Genomic DNA, 20,515 nt, shown 5'->3' with positions numbered 1-20,515 from the left:
AACATTGCAAATCAACTGTACTTCAATTCAAAAAAAAAAAAAAAAAAAGAGTGCCTACTTGGTTCCAAGCATTGGCCTGAGTGTTGGGGAGTTGCCAATGAACAGGCAAAGTCCCACCCTCAAGCTTAGGGGGAAGGAGCAGCCAATAAACACTCAAACCAATGATTGTCATACTGGGAAAAAAATACACTAAGTGATGTGCTTTTAGATATGAGGAAAGGGAAATTCTCTCAGTAGAGACAATTGAGCTGAGACTTGGAAGTGTGGGGACTGGATGTTAAGTACATATTTAGCAGCTGCTTTGGGAATGAATGGGTCAGCTGGGTCAGCTTACTCTGCATCCCCCAGCAGGGCCTCGTACACAGCAGGAGACCAATAAACTGGTGAACTTAATTCAGATCGGTTATTGAGCTCCTATTACCTGTTAAGTATTCTGTTTTATTGACTCCACCACACTTAATTTTCTCAGCAACCACATGAGGTAAGCCCTCTATTTCATTTCTTGATTACTGTATTATTTAATTTTTTTTCTTATTTCAGCAGGGCAGGGGAGGGAATTAGGTTTATTTATTTTTAGAGTCGGTACTGGGGATTGAACCCAGCACCTCATGCGTGCTAAGCATATGCGCTCTACCACTTGAACTATACCCTCCCTGCTGATAAGTCCTTTAAATAAAGGACCCACATTTTGTCGATGAAGAAAATATTCATTGAGTTTAACTTGCCCAAAGTCATGTGGCCAGTGAATAACAGAACCATGATCAAAGCCCACATTTACTGGACTAGCTCCAAAATGCACCTGCTTCCACTCACCCTTAAAGGAGTCAAGACACGAAGTCATGTCCCAAAGGGTTTAATGAGAGAACTAACTAATGAGCACATTACTGTTTACGTAGTTGGAATCCAAAATCAAATGTTAGTTTTACAGAAGTCTTTTTGCCACTTTTAAGTGCATGGCAAAAATTCTAGAAAAAGATCTTTTTTTTTTTTTTTTTGCAAGAAACAAAGAAAGTCTCTTTGTCTCGTAGCACCTCAGATGGATGTTGACTTCCAAGAAAAATTCCTGTGGGCAGGAGAGTTGAAGAGTACTGACTGAGTGAGCCCTGACATCTTGCGACCTTGGACTGATTTGCTGCATAACCTTAGAGAAACGAATTCACCACTCTCCACGTTAGGGTTCTTTGTGACGCCCTAGCTATCAAACACTCAGAACCAGAGAGATTGTGGCCAACATGGGGGTAAGAACTAGTCTCTCAAAGTTCCCAGAAAATAGAGATGTGCCAGGCAGAGGAGGTAAAGAATGGCAGAGTAGAACCTACTTTTGAAGTCTGCTCTGGGGAAAGGAATAGGGTTCATGACAGAGGAAAATAAAGAAGCAACAAGGGCAAGACCTGAAGGTGACAGAGAGAAATGAGGGGATCTTTTCTTTTCCCAAATAGCCATAGACTTCTTGATGGCAGTGCCTAGTTCTTCCTATTCTTTACCTATAGCACCTGTCAGAGGGCCCTGGCACCGATCAGTCATTAGCTAACTGACTGGTCAATAATCTGGAACATTCTGAGAGATGGAACCGGACACTGTTACTGCAAAGACATGTTGATGAATGAACCATAAAAGGAACAAGGACACAAAGTCACACAGCTCAGGGGACCCACTGTGTAAGTTTCAGGAGTTTGTCACCAGCAGTGAGCGTGGACACACTTCATATGCAGGTGCACACGTCTACAGCTGTCCGACAGGTGCATGTAATAGCACGCGATGGGCCCATGGAAGGCAGCATTGGGTTCACAAGAGAAACTGGACCCATCCAACTGTCGTCCATGAACATTTACTAAACACCCACTCTGTCAAGCACTGTTGGACCCTGGAGATAGAATTGTGGCCAGAACACATCTGCCCCCTTAAAGCCAAGAACCCAGTAGATCAACTACCTTGCCTCAAAAATTAATAATACAAGTAATTACCAACAACAGCAGTGAATGGCTGAGAGGCTTTTTATTTGCCATGTGACATTCTAAGGGGAAGGCACCTTCAACAACCAGTCTAAACCTCGTATTTGACAGACAGGAAAGCCGAGACTCAGAGGGTCCAATTGCTCAGGGCTACAAAGCTTGTTGGCGTCACACCCAAGACCAGAACCTGGTATGGCGACTTGGAAGTTCCTAAGTTGAGAAGCTGGGACTTGGGCAAGCCTGTCCCTGTTCTGAAAGCAGTGATGCTGGATCTGTGACAGGCACCGGAGGACTCACGTGGTCCTCGGCTTCCAGCAGGCCTTGGTGGACAGGCTCTCACAGGCCCACATGCATTTTATCATCTGCATTGCGAGTGGGCTTCTCAGAGCTGTCGAGGGCCCAGAGCCACAGAGCACCTTCTCAAGTAAATGGAAAACTTGTGATAACATGAATCTGCTCTTTCCCATTACGAGGAATGCTTAACACCCAACCGTTTGATGGTCCACTGCAAATGAAGCATCACAGAAACCTTGATGCAGTTTTAACATCCTTCCTGTTACCTCCTTTCGCAGGCTGCAGAGCAAGCCCAGTCATGGCTTCAGGAGTCTCTGTCACATGCCTGACAAGGTGGCAGCCTGGCTGCTCCCTGTCGGTACTTCCTTAATACTCACGAAGCTGGAAATGGATTCCTAGTTTTTTTTTTTTTTTTTTTTAAAGGTGCTTAAATTCAGGATCTATAGAAAGTTCTAAGAGTGGTGACTGATGGTGTAAAGGTTCTGGAGTTAGACTGCAGGGTGGGGTTCCCACTTCCTAGCTGGGCAAACTACTTAATTGCCTTATGCCTGGTCTTCATCTCTAAATAAAGATCTCAATATTACCTACGCAACAGGGCTCCTGGGAGGAGCACACGGCCCGCAAAGCGCTGATCGTGACCTGGAACTTAGCTGTTCCTCAACACAAGTTAGCTCTTGCTGTCCACGTCTTTACAAGCTGGATAGAGGCAGGATGGCCGGACAGTCCCGACCAGGGAATCACATCAGCCTCTCCACCTCCCCTCAGTACTTATGTGTCTGCGTGTGAACCTGTGGGCTCGCATTACCTGCAATATTTTAGCTCAAGTGTTACCTGGTCAAGCTTGGCTGCTCAGCGAGCAATACGTATTTTTAGGCAAAATATGTATTTTCCCAACATAAGCAAGAGAGGAGAAAAGGGATGAACAGATTCTTGACTTACATACAATGATGTATCTATAATGTTCTGAAGAGCGGTTGGCAGGGAGCAAGCACTCTGCAAATGAGAGCTATTATAATCCTAAGAACTCGGGGGCTGTTGGCACTCCTGTTGTCAACAGTAACGGTGTGCTTATTCACATGGAGACCTGTGTTTCCCCTACGGGCGTGCCAGACAGCGTAGCAGTGTAGCTGCGCGTGGTGCCTGACTGAACTGTGCAAAGTGTGGTGTCCGTATGATCCAGCAATCCCACTCCTGGGCAAAGATCCAGAGGGAACTCTTATTTCAAAAACATACATGCAGCCCAGTGTTCACAGCAGCACTATTTATAGCAGCCAAGACATGGAAAAAACCTAAATGTCCATTGACAGATGACTAGATAAAAAAGTTGTGGTACATTTATACAATGGAATACTACTCAGCCATACAAAATAATAAAATAATGCCATTTGCAGCAACATGGATGGACCTGGAGATCATCATTCTAAGTGAAGTAAGCCAGAAAGAGAAAGAAAAATACCACATGATATCACTCATATGTGCAATCTAAAAACAAACAAAGAGACAAACTTATTTACAAAACAGAAACAGACTCATAGACATAGAATATTTAACATAGAAAAGAAACCTATGGTTACCAGGAGGGGAAGAGGGTGGGAAGGGATAAGCTGGGAGTTTGAGATTTGCAGATACTAATATATATAAAACAGATTTTAAAAAAAACAAGTTTATACTGTATAGCACAGGGAACTATATTCAGAATCTTGCAACCTATGGTGAAGAAGAACATGAGAATGAATGTGTGTATGTTCCTGAATGTAGGTAACTCTTTTTCCCTCCGTCTCTCCCACAGAGACCTCATCTCTGAGAGGACCCTGGGGCTAGCAGCTTTGGAGCATCACTTACTCTTGCCCTAGCAGGGAAAGATGGTGATCTGAAGGGCTTGCAGGCTGGGAGCAGGGACTACCTGATACCTCCCAGCTCCCAGCGGGAGGAGAGGCTGGTTATCATGCTAATGACTTCACTAATTTTCTTCCATTTATCCCCACTGCTCTGCTGAGAGGGGAGCACACAGGACAGTCTGATGTTAATTATTCTTTTATTTTTCTGCCCAGCACTCCTTCTGCCCTGTCACACCCACCCTTAATCAAATCCAAACTTCTATCAGGTTTACTGCCCTGCTAGTTCTGACCCCAACATTCTGATTTCCCACCTGCCACCCTCTGCTCTAGGAAAGCTGATCTTCATTGAATACAACTTACTAAGTATTAACTGAAAATCTACTAGGTGCCTGGTACTGTGCGAGGCTCTGGGGATGGAATGGTAGACATACAAACACTCACCTCAAATGGCCTACGGTCTGATGGGGGTCAGACACAGACAGGCTGTCACAAAACACTGTGATGAAGGCTCTGATGGGGAAGCAGAGGAGGCTCGGAGGACCTTAGCAGAGGCACTCCTGTGCAGACAATCAGGAAGGCCGTTAGAGCAGGCAGACAGCTAGATATGAGCAGAGAAAGGGGGATGCAGGCCCGATTGTGGGAACTGGGCAGAAAGGAGGGGCACAGGCCAAATGCAAGAAACCACACATCACGTAGGCACCAGGGGTCCCTGGGCAGAGAAAGAAAAGCAGGAACCTCTGGGCTGATAAGTGGTCACAACTTTCGGGGTGATAAGTGGCTTGGAGGCCCACAAAGAAAGATGAGAAAAGGCAGGAATCTCCAGTGTCCAAATGTAACCTTTTGCTCATTATGCTTTCATTTCAATAAAATTAGCTTTGCAGATCAGAAGTACCCATCATGCGCCAACGTCATGACACTTTGATCCACACTAAATAAGGACAAAAATCCCTCCTCCCTTCAGGAAGGTGCAGTTGGGATGAAATCAGGGAAAAGGACTCCAAACTGTTCCCTTCCCAATGAATATTCTGCCCACTCATTTTTACACTGTATATAACCAACTTACCAAAGAAACTCAGGGCAGCCGCTCACCTGAGCCTGCTCGCTCTCCCCTTGAGAGTATACTATCCATTCCTTAATAAATCCTCACTTTACTTTATTAACCTCTGTGTCTTCTTGTCTCTGAATTCTTTCTGGGACAGGACAAGAACCTAGACACTGGTTACATGTACAAACCTATGGTTGCCAACAAGGAAAGTGGGGTAGGGGGATAAATTAAGAGTGTGAGATTAGCAGATACACACTACTATATATAAAAGAGATAAAAAAGGTCCTAGTGTACAGCACAGGGAATCATAGTCAACAGCTTATGATGACCTATAATGAAAAAGAATGTTAAAGAGAATATATAGAACTATGCTGAATCTCCATGCTGTACACCAGAAACACAACATTGTAAATCAACTATACTTCAATTTAAAAAATTAAGAAGAAAAAATAAATAAAAATGAAAGAGATATGGGACTTTTGTGGAATGAGGAGAATCCTTTGTAATTATTTTTTAAGATCCTAGATGACATTCATTAATTATGTTCTCCCTAACCCTTGAGACGCTGAGGGTACCAGGTGGGGTGGTTCCATGGGGCGATCTAACCTGGCCTATCACACTTCCCTGTGCTCTACGTGACCTTAAAGAGCAAGATCTGCATAATTCAGAAGGTCGTCTTCCTCCTTCAGAAGGCCCTGCTTCTTTGAGAAATGGGCCTTAAAAAAAATGGCAGTACTCCTGGTCAGAAGAATGGCTGTTGAGGCCATTGGCTCACGGAGGGCAGAGGACAACATGGCCCACGAGTCAGTTCCAGGGCAGCCTCCTGATGTCTTAGGAGAGCTGCTCAGCAGATTGTGACAGAATTCAATTTGACTGAAATATTTAGCTCCCTTAAACAAGGCAATGAAGCCAAGACACAGAAGCAACCTGTCTGTTGATGGATGAACAGATCAAGAAAATGTGGTGTATATAAACACAATGGAATATTATGTAGCCAGAAGAAGAAGAATGGATGGACCTTGAGGATATTATGGTAATTGAAATAAGTCAGACTAGAGGAAGACAAATGCCATATGACCTCACTTACATGTGGAATCCAAACAAACCAAAAACCAAGCTCATAGATACGGAGAACAGACTGGTTGCCAGAGGAGGGGGTGGGGAGGGGTGGGTGGGTGAGTGAAATAGGTGAAGGTAGCCAAAAATGAACAGATTTTCAGTTAAAAAAAAAATAAGTCAGTCATGGGGATGTAATGTACAGCCCGGTCACTTTAGCTAACTGTACTGGATAGCAGCGCTGAAAGTTGCCAAGTTGCTTTGTAACTATGTACGGTGATAGATATTAACTAGACTTACTATGGCGGTTGTCATTTTGCAATATATGCATATATCAAATCATGTTGTACACCTGAAACTAACAGTTTTATATGTCAATTATAGCTCAAGTTAAGAACACACAGACACACATAGCAGAAAGACCCCCTTCTGGTAGGTCTCCAGGTAGATAAACAGATAAAATCTGTCCTTCATCTTTCTATGAAACTAGCACCGGAATGGGAACGAAGCAATCCAAGTTCCAGCCCCAACTCCATGCTTTTTGCACCCAGTGGCAGGAATCTTAACCACCTTATAAAACTCAGTGGGAGTCACTGCTGTCTGGTGCCCTTCTTCGGAAATTCCAGGAGCCAAGGGTGATGGAGAACATGGGATGCAAGGGGGATTCCCTTCTGTCTGTCTCCCTTTATTTCCTCCCCCCGCTCAGAACTTCGTTGGATCACGGGGAGTTGTGCTGGTACCAGAGGCATCTGCCATGCGTCTGCAGCCTCCTAGAATAGCTTCGGGAAAATGAAAGCTGCAAGTACATACCTAGTGTTTGCGTTCGCAACTTAGCCCCTCTGAGCTCGTTGTCCCAGTCCCTCCAATTAGCTCCTTCACCTCAATCCTCTTGGCCCAAATCTCCCATCCTTATTTGGTTATGCAACTCATTTCTTTCATTTCCCCCATCTATAGGCTCCTAAGGAGAGAGTGCTGACAAAAACAAACAAACAAACAAAAATGGAAGAAATGTAAAGGACCTGAGTGTGCTGTCTTCGTGTTACCCTTTATGCCGCTGCAGCATTTATGGAGTTGGGAGCCTCACAATGATAGTACTGAATTATTCAGGGCACACACTGTTACTGGGCCTGGGTGTAATGTAAGCGGATTTATTTGCCATGGAAATACCCAGTCCAATCTCTTAGCAAATTGCAGTCCCTGAAACGAAAGTCCCTTTGGAAGGTACTTAAATAAATGTACACCTTGTTTGAGAGATTTGCAGTAATTCCAGAGACATACTGGGTTCCTCCTAATATAAAAATAGATGGGCTCTGCTCCATTTATCATAAAATTTAATTAGCAATCATTTATCAGAGCCTGTTAATTACCTGATAGTTCATCGTTTGATAGATTCAGTTGAATCACCAAAATACTTCTCCAAAAATATTGCAAGCTATGTGCTACTTAAATACGCACATGTGCATATATGTGAGGAATATTTATTTATATGTGCACTTGTTTATTTATGAAAGGAAACTAAGCAGGCTTTTGTCTTTTGCTTGGTTAGATTTAAAAAAAAGAAAAGGGGTTTTGTAAAACTAAGCTCTTTTCTATGTTCAGAACTGTCTTTAGACCCAAAGGCAAAGAGGTTATGTAACACCAACCTACTCTCAAGACACTTTACAAAACTAAATGAGGAATTAAGACTTATAAACATGACCTAGATGAAAAATACAAGGCTATGTGCAGTCACGGTTACATGCCCAGGCACTAATTACACAGCTGTTTGGGGAAAGACGTTTCCAACACAGGATGGAAGTTGCCCAGTGCTCCTTTTTAAAGGACCATGAATAAGATTCCTTTCAGGGTTTAGACCTGGGAAATAGCCTGTATCTCTGAGAAACAGCGTGATGACCACGGTCTCAGATAAATCAAGTCATTGGTGTTTCATAAAGCCTGGAAGAGGGTTCTGTTGAGGCTGATACCCAAACACACGCTTGCAGACCAGTTGAGGGGCCCTGAGGTGGGATTCTGTGAGAATGTGGTGCCCCCAAGATAGGGACGGTCCTGAATTCAGAATCGAATTCAGAATCAGGAGGACTGGGTTCTCCTGCCAGCCTCACAAGTAACTCCCGCCTTGAACCAGTCGGTGAACCTTCTTCAAAACACATTCAATTATGTCTTTAAAAGCTTTCTCAAGTATGATGAAGTAACATTCAAAGGTGAGAAGGTAAAGCTGTTTGGAGGTTGTGCCCTAGAAGGAACCAAATCCCTGGTTATCTCAGGAAAGTAAAATGACAAAAGACAGGAGGCGACATGTATCCCCTCTGCGCTTTGGCCTGCGGCTCTCCCCAAAGTGCGCAGATTTACCTCCTAGCATCATCACACAGGCTGGAGATGAAGACCCTCTCATTCCCTTAGCCTGCCATCTGCATGGTGGCGAGTCTTCGCTTCCCAGAACAGCCCTTCTGTTGCCATAGAAACGGAGTAGCCCTGGTAGCTCCCTACTCTGTGCTCCCAGTTCAGGTGGGAACTTGGTAACAATCTGTGAGATCTGCTGTGTATCCCTATTGTAAGCAAACTGAGGCACAGAGAGATTCAGAAACTTGTCTAAGTCATACAACTAGCAGGTGGAAGAGCAGGGATGGAATCCGAGTCTATGTGGCCGTCTAGGCCTGTCTGCGCCTTGAAAACACCCCCAAGCTGGGACCTGGACACCTGTGCCCCAGCCTCGCCCCACTGCTCCTTCCGTGACATGATCTCTGCCAAAGCCCTTGCCCGTTTCAGGCCTCGGGGTTCGATTGACGGCAATGAGCTAACTGCTGAGTTGAGTGCACAAGACGTTTTGGTATCTAGTTTTCCAAGGAAAGGGTTCATTGCTTTACTAGACTTACAGAGGGAGCCAAGATCCCCCAAAATATTAAGAACCACCTGTTTAGTGATGTTAAGCAATACAACCATAACGGCCAATACTGATGAATATATTTTAATCCTCATCACTATTCTACGCATTTTACATATTTAAGTCATTTAATCCTCACAGCAGTTCTGTGAGGTAGGTACTCCTTTATAACCCTGTTAGGGATGAGGCAATAAAAGCACAGAGAAGTTAAGTAACTTTCCTAAAGACACACAGTAAGCGTTAGAAGCCAAATTCTAACCCAGGCAGTCTGGCTCTAGAGCTCATACCCTGAAACCACTCCACCCTTGTTTGTACCAGACACCTGGCACAGGCCTGTGCCTCCCAACATTAAAGCCAAAGGTTCAAAGGGCTGGGCCAGTTCAGAGACCATCTGGTTCAGTGGCTTCCAAACCTTTTCATACTCTGCTGGACCCTGTTTCATCACATGCAGGGTCATGCGTCCTTAACAGTAGGCCGGGGAATGAAACAGATGAAAGCTACTGAGGAGAACGAGATTGTACGTTGTGGTTAAGAGCGTACGTGTGAGCGCGTGCGCTCGCGTGTGCCTGTGTCAGGAGGAGGGTGAGAGTGTGGGAAGTGGGATGGTCTCAAAGTCCTTCTCCTTGGCCCCCTATAGTGGCTCCAAGTTGTCTTTTTGAAAACCTACAGCTCCGGAGACATAAGGCAAAGATCACTCATTTTGTCTGCCCGTGTTTTACGGAGGTAGAATGAGGCACGGGGAGCTGGGTGTGGACCACGCTCCTGCTCCCACTGCCCTGTCCCCTTTCACTTGATCTCCTTGCTGTAACCAGGCCACTGCCCAACTCATGGCTCAAGGGCTATGACCAGTCAAGGACACACTCACTCCAAACATCACATCCAAGTCTCGCCCTGGATTGCCTGGATGTCTGATCACTTCTAACTTTCCAGCTGGCTGGGGACAGTCACCAGAAGGCTTTTGAGGGCAGGCCAAACGGAAGACAAGCTTTGAAGTGGTTTGGTAGTATCAGGAACGTCGATGTCAATGGCAGGAAAATGGTCATCTACAAGTGGTGGGCGGAGGGGGTCACCTAGAAGATCCTTATTTTCAAGTCCAATCACACCTCTTGTCCACTTTGAGTGAGGTGGCCAGGGGAGGAGGGAGAGAGCAGCTCTCCCCTCGCCAGTCCCCAGCACGTCATGAGGCTCATTCTTCCAGACAGAACGTGTCTGGGATGTCAGACCTACTTACGAGACAACTTTGCTGTCCTCCCTGCCACCTGCCTTCCCTTCTGGGTTTGCCATCATGCCCCTTTGTTGCTTCAGCAGTTGGCAGCTGGACCGGCTGAGTGTTCCAGGAAACAAGCTCACAGGAGATCTGTGGCCTGATTGAAGTAGGGAGGGGAGCCCTGTAGGGCAGGGTGGGAACCAGCAATCGCGATGCTTCCTAGCAAGTCCTGGCGATGCTGAATGACGGCGTGGACTTTCCACACAGAGCCAATGGAAGAACACCCTCAGGACCACAGGGAGGAAAGGCAGCCGGGCATCCTCACCTTCCTACTCTCTTCTCTCACATTCAGGGTTACACTAAAGGCTACAGGTGATACACTTCATTTCAGAGAGCACCTCCAGGATATCAGACACGACGCTAGGTGAAAAATGGAGATAAAGCCAGTCCTCCCGAGGCTTCCGGTATGAAGGGAGAGGCTAACTTAAATCAGATTATAGAGTTTATAATCAGCAGTAAGTTCATAAAGGAGACATAAGGAGCCGGAACATATAGCTGGGGTTTGATGGAGTCTAGGGGTTGGGGCAGGGGACACTTCCCCATGGCCATGACATGAGGTCTGCAGGGTAGGTAAAGTGACTAGGAGAGGAGGTAGGAAGAATATGCAGATGGAGGGAGGAGCAAGTGCAAAAGCACTGAGGCCACAGGACACGCTTCTTTCTCCACCATGAAATCCAATGCCCTGTTCACGTCCACACATCTGATTCATCCGTCACCTGCTACATCACACACTCTCTATACTTTCTCATTTCTTCTTTCTCAAGGTGTTAGAGAGGCAGACACACAGACCAGGGTTAAGTGAAACGACTTGAGTTTATAGATGAAGCATAATGGCGACATCAAGGAGGGTCAGAATAGCCTAGAAGGCTGGTGGGTCAAGGGAAGTTCATGGTAGAAGAAAACGCTTGTGTAAGAGTGAGATGTCCTAGACAGAGTGAGTGAGGAATACAGTGAGAGTCTTAGGCGGGGGTACAGTTAAGCAAAAGCTCAAAGGGAGAAAACCACTTGGTACCTATAGAGATGAGATGACTTCCAGCATTTCAGCGTTGCTGGGAGACACACTGCAAAGCAGGGGGTGGCAGATTAGGCAGAGACCGCTTGTATGACGTTCTTGCGTGCGTTTACATTTTCTATGGATATTTACTGAGCATCTGCTACAAATTAGACCCCAGGGCTACGAGAGTGCACAAAATCAGACTCGGTCTACGGCCGGAGAATCAGGGCTCACACAAAGCAAGGACTCAGTCAAGTGAAAAAGCCAACCCACTAATTAGACAAACAGGAGTTGAGGGGATGACCGGGAGGAATACCTACAAGTCAGACTTTGTAGACCCTGTAGACTGCTGGTCTCCACGGGCAAAGGACGGAGAGGTTCTCAGAGGGTAGTTTTTTTTTTTTCTAGCAGGAGTTTGAAACATGCTCAGATGCGCATTTTGAAAAGATGACTCTGGATGCCTCAGGGAAGGACATCTGTTCTGTCACTCGGAAACCCTCTCTCTCTCCTCACTGCTATCTGTCTGGCAACAGAGGGAAGCCATGGAATCTACTCTCCAGCATCATCTGGCCACGCGGAAATCCTAGCAGCTTCCAGCAGCTCCGCGTGCATGCAGCCATCTCGGATTACTAACCGCGATGCCTTCCCGACTGCCTCCGAGGCCAAATGCAACGTCTCGGCAACAATTATACTAATATTGGAGCTAGGAGTGAGCTGATGGAAAGCTGTTCATCCATGTAATGAGGTTTCAGTTGCATTTTAGAAAAGTGTCAGATAATTTGGTAGGAGACAGCAGAGTTTTTATTCTTTGTCAAGGGATGGGGGAGGTGGAACTTGAGTTCCTTAGCTTCAACCACAATGGGAGAAATGTCAACTGTACATGAGATGCTCAAGGCAGAATAAGCAAATGTGGAGAGAGCAGTGACAGCAAGAGAAACCCAGGACCACACGGGGATGGGAGGGGAGGGGAAGTGGGCATAAACGTAATCATCACCTAATGGGGATCAAGCAACACCTACGCCATCTTACTTAAATATGACTGCTCTATGGGGCAGGTGTTAACCCACTGGACACAGGGCTCAGAGAGGTGAATTCAAATCTGTATCTAATTATAAAGTCTGATTTTAGAAAGATCTGACATTATGATCCATCTGTGGATAAAAAGCACTAATCACCACGTGTCTTGGTGTAGAACTGGGGTCTGTTTCATATAAAGGGAACATCTTTCCCACCAAGCTCAGGTGGAGCTCAATACTGTAGGTTCCTATGTGACATGCACGTGACCTGATAGAGTCATTTCTTGGCCAGCGCTCCCAAGTGTGGGACAGGTAGTGATTTCTAAGGGGCACACGGAGCCCACATGGAATAAAACTGAATCACATGCTAAGAAAATTGGCTCTACTTCAACCCCTTCAGTTCTCCCAATTACATTAAGTCCGTGGTCGGCAGTGCCACATGCTCTGGGGAACCACCTGCGGTGCCTTAGTCAGCTCCCAGGTTCCAACCCCACCTCACAGATTCTGAGTTAGTCCCGTGCAGCGCTTCGCACATTTTAACGTCCTGCAAGCCCCTGGGGCGCCTTGGTAAGTGCAGATTTGAACTCCATGGGTGTGGGTGGGCTTGAGAGGCTGTGCTGCCAACAAAACCCAAGCTCCCAGGCGACGCCAGTGCTGCAGGTCAGGTGACCTCACTCTGCGCAGCTAGAGTCTAGGTGAGGGCAAGGCTGAGAACCACTGCTTTAAAGGTACTAGTTTTCACTGTGGTGCTAGTTTTTAAGGGTTTAAAAAAACTGTCAATTAGAATGAGTCACACGTATACACAGGACACAAATCAAATAGCAGTGACCCTCCCTCCCTATTCCTAATTGCCAGAAGCCCTTTCCCTGGATACAATAACTACTGTCATCCTTCCCACGGGATCATTGCCTATCCAAGCAGAGATGCATGTATGTATATGTATGTTCTTAAAAAAAAAAAACTATGAGTAACTGTTTAGGTCATACTGTTCGCACTTTGCTTTTTTCACTTAATGTATCTTAGAGATAACTGTTCGTAACTGTTTCATAACTGTACATAAAGAAATATTCATTTTTAATGGTAAAATGTTTCAAATAGAATTTGCCATTTAAGTCACTTCAGTGTATGCTCAGTGGCATTAAATACACTCATACGGTTGTGTAACCATCATCACCACCCACCTCCAGTTTCCCAAACTGAAACTTCACACCCATGAAATGGTGCCAGTTAATACTGAACTGTTCTTTGAAACAAAGCAAGAGTTAGTCTCAGGGCCAGAGCTTTCAGCAGACAGTGGCATCTGCCTAGAGTTTACTCATGGTGCTCTGTGGTCCTCGTATTTAACTGTAGTTACCTTCTGTCATAAGCAATACTGATTTTCCAGTTAAGTGCTCCCCTTTTTTAAACTGAAGTATAGTTCATTTACAATGTTGTGTTAGTTTCTAGTGTATAGCAAAGTGATTCAGTAATATATATTTTCTCTTTCACATTCTTTTCTGTTATGGTTTAAAAGATATTTAATACAGTTCCCGTGTTATATAGTAAGAACTTGTTTTTTAAATTTTATATATAGTAGTTTGTATCTGCTAATCTCAAACTCATAATTTATCTTTGCCTTCCTTTCCCTTTTGGTAACCATAAGTTTGTTTTCTTTGTGAGTCTGTTTCTGTTTTGTGATTAAGTTCATTTGTATCTTATCTTAGATTCCACATATAAGTGATAGCATATGGTATGTATCTTTCTCTGGCTTACTTCACTTACTATGACAATCTCCAGGTCCATCTGTGTTGCTGCAAATGGCATTATTTCATTTTCTATGGCTGAGTAATATTCCGTTATACATATATACCACATCTTCAACCAGTCATCTGTCGATGGTTGCTTCCTCATCTTTGTTATTGTCAGTAGTGCTGCTTTGAACACTGAGGTGTGTATATCTTTTTGTAAAAGTAGTTCCCTTTTAAATAAACCTAAGTCACATCAAAATAATGATGTTGGGTAATAAGCATCACTGAAGGCTGCCCCTGGTCATGCAGCAGATGTGAAAGTTGCAGCTCAGGGAAAGGACACCATGAACTCATCTACAACAGAAACAGACTTGCAGACATAGTGAACATCTTATGGTTACCCGGCAAAGCGGGTGGGAGGGGATAAATTTGGGAGTTTGAGATTTGCAAATGTTAGTCACTATGTATAAAAATAGACTTTGTATAGCACAGGGGACTATGTTCAATATCTTGTAATAAACTTTAATGGAAAAAAATATGAAAACGAATGTACATATGTATATGCATGGCTGGGACATTGTGCTGTACACCAGAGACTGACACACTGTAACTGACTGTACTTCAATAAAAAAATTAAAATTAAAAAAAGTCCTGGCTCAGGAAGAACCGAAGCATGGGACACTTCTGCCCTCTTCCTGAGCTCCCGGCTGACCTTCCTCTTCACACACTAAGCAGGGACAGCAGCCTTCCCTTAGGGCCTCATAGCTGGTGCCCAGCAGCATCCTTTTCCAGGCCTTTTTCTCTAGGTCAGACCACACAGCAGACCCTCCTCTGTCACCCTTAGCAGAATGGTAACCAAGAATGAAGGTTCAGGCCCCTTAAGCGATTCTGTGTCCCACTGAGTCCAACAGGGAACCCAATCAACCCCAGACTCCTTACAGTAAGGCCACTGGAGATTGCCCTTCTAGAAAATGGTAGCTTTCAGTGGGTGGGTAACTGGCTTGAGAAAAGTCAGAGAAGGGCCAGCCTGCCTCTCACACGGGAGGATGCTATGGACTTCGGCGGGGGCGGTGGGGGCACTGGCTGTGCTGCCCATGATGGCTGGAGCTCCGGTTGGGAGGGCCAAGTCCTCGCATGGAGGCCAGGGCTCACCACCCACCAGCAGGTCACTCCACGTTCCACAGGTCAGGGCCTTGTTCCTGTACAAAATGGTGAGGTGGGGAGCTTGTGAAGGTTCAGGGAGGTAGTATATGGAAGTCTTTAGTGTTGAGCCTGGCACATTGTTAGTGCTCAAGGAATGGAAATCTTACTGCCCTGAACTCTTCCTGGAAGAGAGTTAGGGAGACGTGGGGAAAAAGTCGGGCCCTGGGACACTCAGGCCATCACTGCCCAGACAGATTCCACCTGTGACCCGAAGTGGGGAAGTGTGGGCAGGCCTTCTAGGGAAGCAGGGGCAGGAGAAACCGCATTTCTAGACAGGATGGAAATGACCAGCTCCATCCCCAAGACAGTCCAGACTAGCCAAGCAGAGAAATACTCTTAAGAACTGGCTGAAGGAAAACTTCTCCCCGAGTGAGGTAATTCCACGACCCGACACTTACCCACCTCACTTCTTTGTTTCCTCTTAAGCAAAAACAAGTACCTGAAAAATATGCAATAGATACTCTTTTTTAAGGAAGCTAATGCACTGATCCAGGGAATAAGCCCTTGAGCTCCTGGCATGGAGTCCCCCCCGGGGGGCAGGCGGGAAATAGTGACAAACAGGATGGAGACTCTCACGTTCCTGAGCCTACGTCCTACTGGTCCCCTCCCAGCCCCTGCCTCTGTGGCCCATTCAACTCCCCTGCGTCCAAGCTCTGCTTCTCTTGAGTGTCCTGGAAATGCAGTGGTATCTGGCGGTCGCAGAGGAAGAGAAAACAGATGGTTTTATTTTCGGAGGTAAGTACAAGCATTTGTTTGCAAGATCTCTCAATTGTTAGGAAACAAAATGTGAGATTTACACTTGGTGATGAGGTGTCTTGCTGTGACAGGGAGCGCAGACGGGGCTGCAGGGAAAATGAGTGATGGTGGGACATAGGCTGGGGCTGCTCTGGTCTCCCATCAGAAGGTGGGCAGAGGAGGAGCAGTGCGATGACATGTGGCCTGGAAAACGCCCTCAGCACGAGCTGCAAAAGCAGACTGTGCACAAGACAAAGACTTACGCGTGCTCTTGTGGTAGAAAAGGAAGAATTTCACATCGGACCGTCAGCCAGTGCCTCATCCTGGTCTGGGGGATGGAATTTCACATGGAAATCACTGGCTCAAATTCCATCTCCACCACTTGGCAGGTGTTTAACCTTACCAACCTCACTTTCCTCATCTTTCAAGTGACAATTGTAGCACTTATCTCATTAAGTTACTGGGAGAATTAAAGGTAATAGTGTATGTGTGTGTGTGTATATGTGTGTGTGTGTATACGTGTGTGTGTGTATACGTGTGTGTGTATACGTGTGTATATATGTGTGTATGTGTAACTGTGTGTATGTGTATGTGTATATGCGTGTGTATGTGTGTTTATGTGTGTATGTGTATATGCGTGTGTATGTGTGTGTGTATATATATGTGTGTGTGTATGTGTGTGTATATGTGTGTGTATATATGTGTGTGTGTATATATATGTCAGTGCAGTGCCCAGAACACAGTAAAAGTCTGATCAGTAAATATATGTAAAGATGAACACAATGAAAGCAGTGAGTGTTACGCTTCTGTGGAAAATAAGTCATTTGTGCAAGATCACATAGACACTGAGGGTCCAAGACGTAACTAGATTTCCCCGCCTCCTTGCTGCATTGACTCCTCTTCACAGCCCAGCTGCACAAGCGCCGCTTACAATGGAAGGCACTTTCTTGACAGGCAGCCACCATGCAGACCATCGTTTTACCTGCTTTTGTAAAGGATGCAATTCACAGGCCAGGCCTCCGGCTAAAATGCCAGCGACTGAATTGTCTCACAGCACTGAACGTAGGCTTCACAACCTGATCAGATCCAGCCTGCTTTTAAAGCAGGCTGAAAAGAGAGAAGGAAAACACTGGAACGGCTCGGAAGGGTTACTGTTCAAAAGGGTAGGAAATGGCGTGAGGGTGCCTTGGAGAGACAAACTCCACCCTCACATTTCCCGCCTGCGGTATTCCGGCGACTACAGGGTTATGGGAAGAAAGCCAAGCTGAGTAGTTAAGCAGCTCAGAGGTATGTGGATAAGATGAGGCAAAGGGAAAACCGGCTCAGGGGCCAGGGTGGGAAGGACCAGGGAAACCAGGTGAGGCAGGTTTGTCTACATCCCCCAGGGGGGTGGCCCAGCAGGACCGGTTTCTCCATGGCTAATGGGGAATATGTTATCGAAGCCTCTCAGAGAGGGTGATTCAGGCAGAAGGAGTTTGAGGCCATTGAGCACAGAGGTGAAGAACATGTGTTGAGTCGCACAGGTTTGGGTGTATGTCCGGGTGGCACGACTTTCCCCTGGGTGCCCTTGGCCAAGCCTGTGAGCTGTACGAATGCCGTCTTCCTCTTCCTTAAAATTAGGAGGATATACAGGAACCTCCTTGACAGTGTTGTTGTGTTAGGATTACATGAACTCATTAAATGCACCCACACAGAGCAAGGACTCAATAAAAGGAAGCCGCTACTAATTACTGTCATGATTTGGGAGCCATCTCAGAGCCAAGCACACTTGGTGCTGGCAGCAGCAGAACGGGGGCTTTCAGGGTATCGTGGTGCTCTGACACTGCAGCATCGAGTCCCCACCCAGGGAGAGTGAGCTGGTATAGTAACTCCAAAGTCTAACTGGGTCCTACGCCTGCTGGCATCTATCTGTCCTTGACCAGCCCAAGGCAGACCCCTGGCCAGTTTCTTCTGGTCACTTACACTGATATTGGTGCTAACTCAAGAGACCATCTACAGACCGATTTCAGCCAGCCAGCCAGCACAGGACAGTGTTATCACAGAGCTGAGACAAGTCTCCTAACTGGTGAGATCAGCACTCTGTCTTGGGGAAGAGCAGAGACACTGATTGCTTTTCATGAGCAAATTTATCACCCCAAGGCCAGTGTGGTTGCCTGCCCACACACAGAATCCTGAATAGAAGAGAAAGTTCTGCCCGGTTGATAGCCTAGAGACACCGCTTAAGACACTTCACTCACCAGCCTTAAGATAACAAAAGGGCATTACGTAGCTTTAACTACAAGCACGGAGGGAAAGCAGGTTGAGTCTTGGAGTAAGAACTCCTGTCAAATTGAGTTCCCAGAGGTATGTGTGTTTTCTTTAGAGTTAGAGGAGCTCAAGACACACAAGAGGGAAGGCTTGGGACGAACGCTGTTGGAGGCTCAGATCCTGATTCCAGGCCTATGACCTGACTCTGTCAGTTTCTACACTTTCAGGATAGGAGTAAGAGGACCTCGCTTATTAAGGGACTGAGGGCAGAGGAGCAGCAGCAAACATTTGAGAGGACGTTACATACCCAGCACTGTTTCTGTATCTTATGTGTGTCCACTCTGCTAATGTGCACACCACCACTGAGGGAAAGTTCAGTACATTTACAGGCGGGGAATCTGAAGCACAGAGTGGTTGAGAAACTTACCCAAGGTCACACAGCTAGCAACTGACTGAGCCCGGCACTCTAAACCCCAAGGCCACACCCTCAACACTGTGAAGAACTGCCTCAAGTTCACATGAGGAAAATGCTCCCTGTCAGTGGTGAGTATGAAGAGGTAGTTAATAAATGCTGACTGTCTTTATTGCATCATTAATCCCTGGCAGAGCATAAAGGACCTGCAAATTCTCCTCAGGATTTAAAGAATTTGAAACAGTTGGGGTTCAGCTTGGTAGAAAACCTCTTCTCTGGGTAAGGGCTAATGATTCTCATGTTCCCTTTTGGCAAGATACACCTTTTTGCTTTTCTTTTTTTCTTTTGAAAATATTTGTCATTTTCTTGAAAGGCCACTTGGAGAAAAGAAATTACCTGTAGAACATTTTTCTAAATCTTGGTAACCAAGATGTATGGGAAACGGTGAAATGACCCTGCATCATTTCCATGGACCTTGAACAGCATTATCTCATTGGATGGCATCCTGTGGGGACGGCAGGCCCAGGGATGTCCAACTGGGTATGAAGAGAGACCCCAAGGTAGTGCAGCCCAGTAGAAAGCAATGCACCTGACAGACAACAGCACGTGCTCTTCTGTCAACCAGTATGCACTTGAATCTGGGTTCCGTCACTTGTTACCTGATGACCTTGCAGCCTGAGTCTCACATTCCCCATTTCCAAAACTTAAAAAAAAATTTTTTTTTTTTAGAGAATTTTGTTTTTGTTCGTTTTGTTTTGGCGGGGATAATTAGATTTTTTTTTTTTAATGGAGGTACTAGGGATTGAACCCAGGACCTTGTACATGTAAAGCACATGCTCTACCACTAAGCCATACCCTCCCTCACTTCCAAAAACAAGAACAGTCAGCATGAACATGAAGTGAGCTTATCCAGGGAATCCTCTTAACCCTAAGTCTGCAACAAAAGTCCGCTGCTAATATGGCTGTGTCTCCCACCATGGCCCAAGGAGTCGGGAGAGGATTACTGAGAAACCTGGCCAGGATTCAAGCCCACATCTCCGGACATGTAAGATCATTTTTCTTCCCATGATACAACTTTGCTTACAGACCCCTTCCTCCTCAGAAAATCATCAGGCCTCTGGTTTGGCTCCTAATTCAGAGATCTATTTGCTTTCAAAAAAGGCATTAAAAAAAAAACCTGGACTTCAAGAAAAGCACACGGGAGAGGAGCCTAAGGTAAGGACTGCCTTAAAACAAGAATCACAGAACCACCCGAGGGTCAGACAGGAACATCAGAGGTCCCTTAAGCCAAATAGAGACAGGCCCAGGGCTGATGCCAGGAAGGCGTACCGCACATTACAACGAAGAACACGTAAGACCAAGACAGGACCCATAAAAACCAGCAGCATGTGAAATTCTGCCAAGTGCTGTGTGCCTGCCAAGGAGGAAGTGCCACTGGGCTGGATCTGAAGGCTGCTTGCTGCAAAGCAAACAGGCTGGCTGTTAATTAAAGTGAGTAAGTCGATTCCTGAGGTAGCTGCCCGGGAGGAGGAACCCTGCAGACAAGTCTCTTCCTGAGGGATGTCTTCTGCAATTGTGGATTTGCTGCAAGTCAAATTCTCCAGAACAAACACACTTCCCTACATACTCTCTGCTCCTCACCGCTTGCAGGGCCGGGTGCTTGTGAGCAGAGCTTTATTCCACTGGCTTCTCCAACACTGTCACACTGAATACTCTGCAAAGGGCTGGCATCACCTCACAGCAACCTTCCCGGCTACAGAGGGCAGCTGTTCTCATTCCATTTACAGAGGAGACACATGAGAAGTGGAGGCACTAAGGGACTGGCCCCCAGTTGCAGAGACTGATAGA

General features: G+C 46.0%; 1 protein-coding gene and 1 non-coding gene across 14 annotated transcripts in view; both read right to left on the bottom strand.

The window, feature by feature from the left end:
• ATP10B (ATPase phospholipid transporting 10B (putative)) overlaps positions 1 to 20,515 on the bottom strand; it is a 414,699-nt gene that overhangs the window by 252,978 nt on the left and 141,206 nt on the right. The window lies entirely within an intron of this gene.
• On the bottom strand, positions 19,455 to 19,527 carry TRNAV-UAC (transfer RNA valine (anticodon UAC)). The gene has a single exon. It is a non-coding gene; the product is annotated as a tRNA-Val (tRNA).

Source organism: Vicugna pacos, chromosome 22 (genome assembly GCF_048564905.1).
Source record: "Vicugna pacos chromosome 22, VicPac4, whole genome shotgun sequence".
Taxonomy (NCBI): domain Eukaryota; kingdom Metazoa; phylum Chordata; class Mammalia; order Artiodactyla; family Camelidae; genus Vicugna; species Vicugna pacos.
Note: the sequence above shows the minus strand (reverse complement) of the source record. Positions and strands in the feature narration are given on the sequence as shown.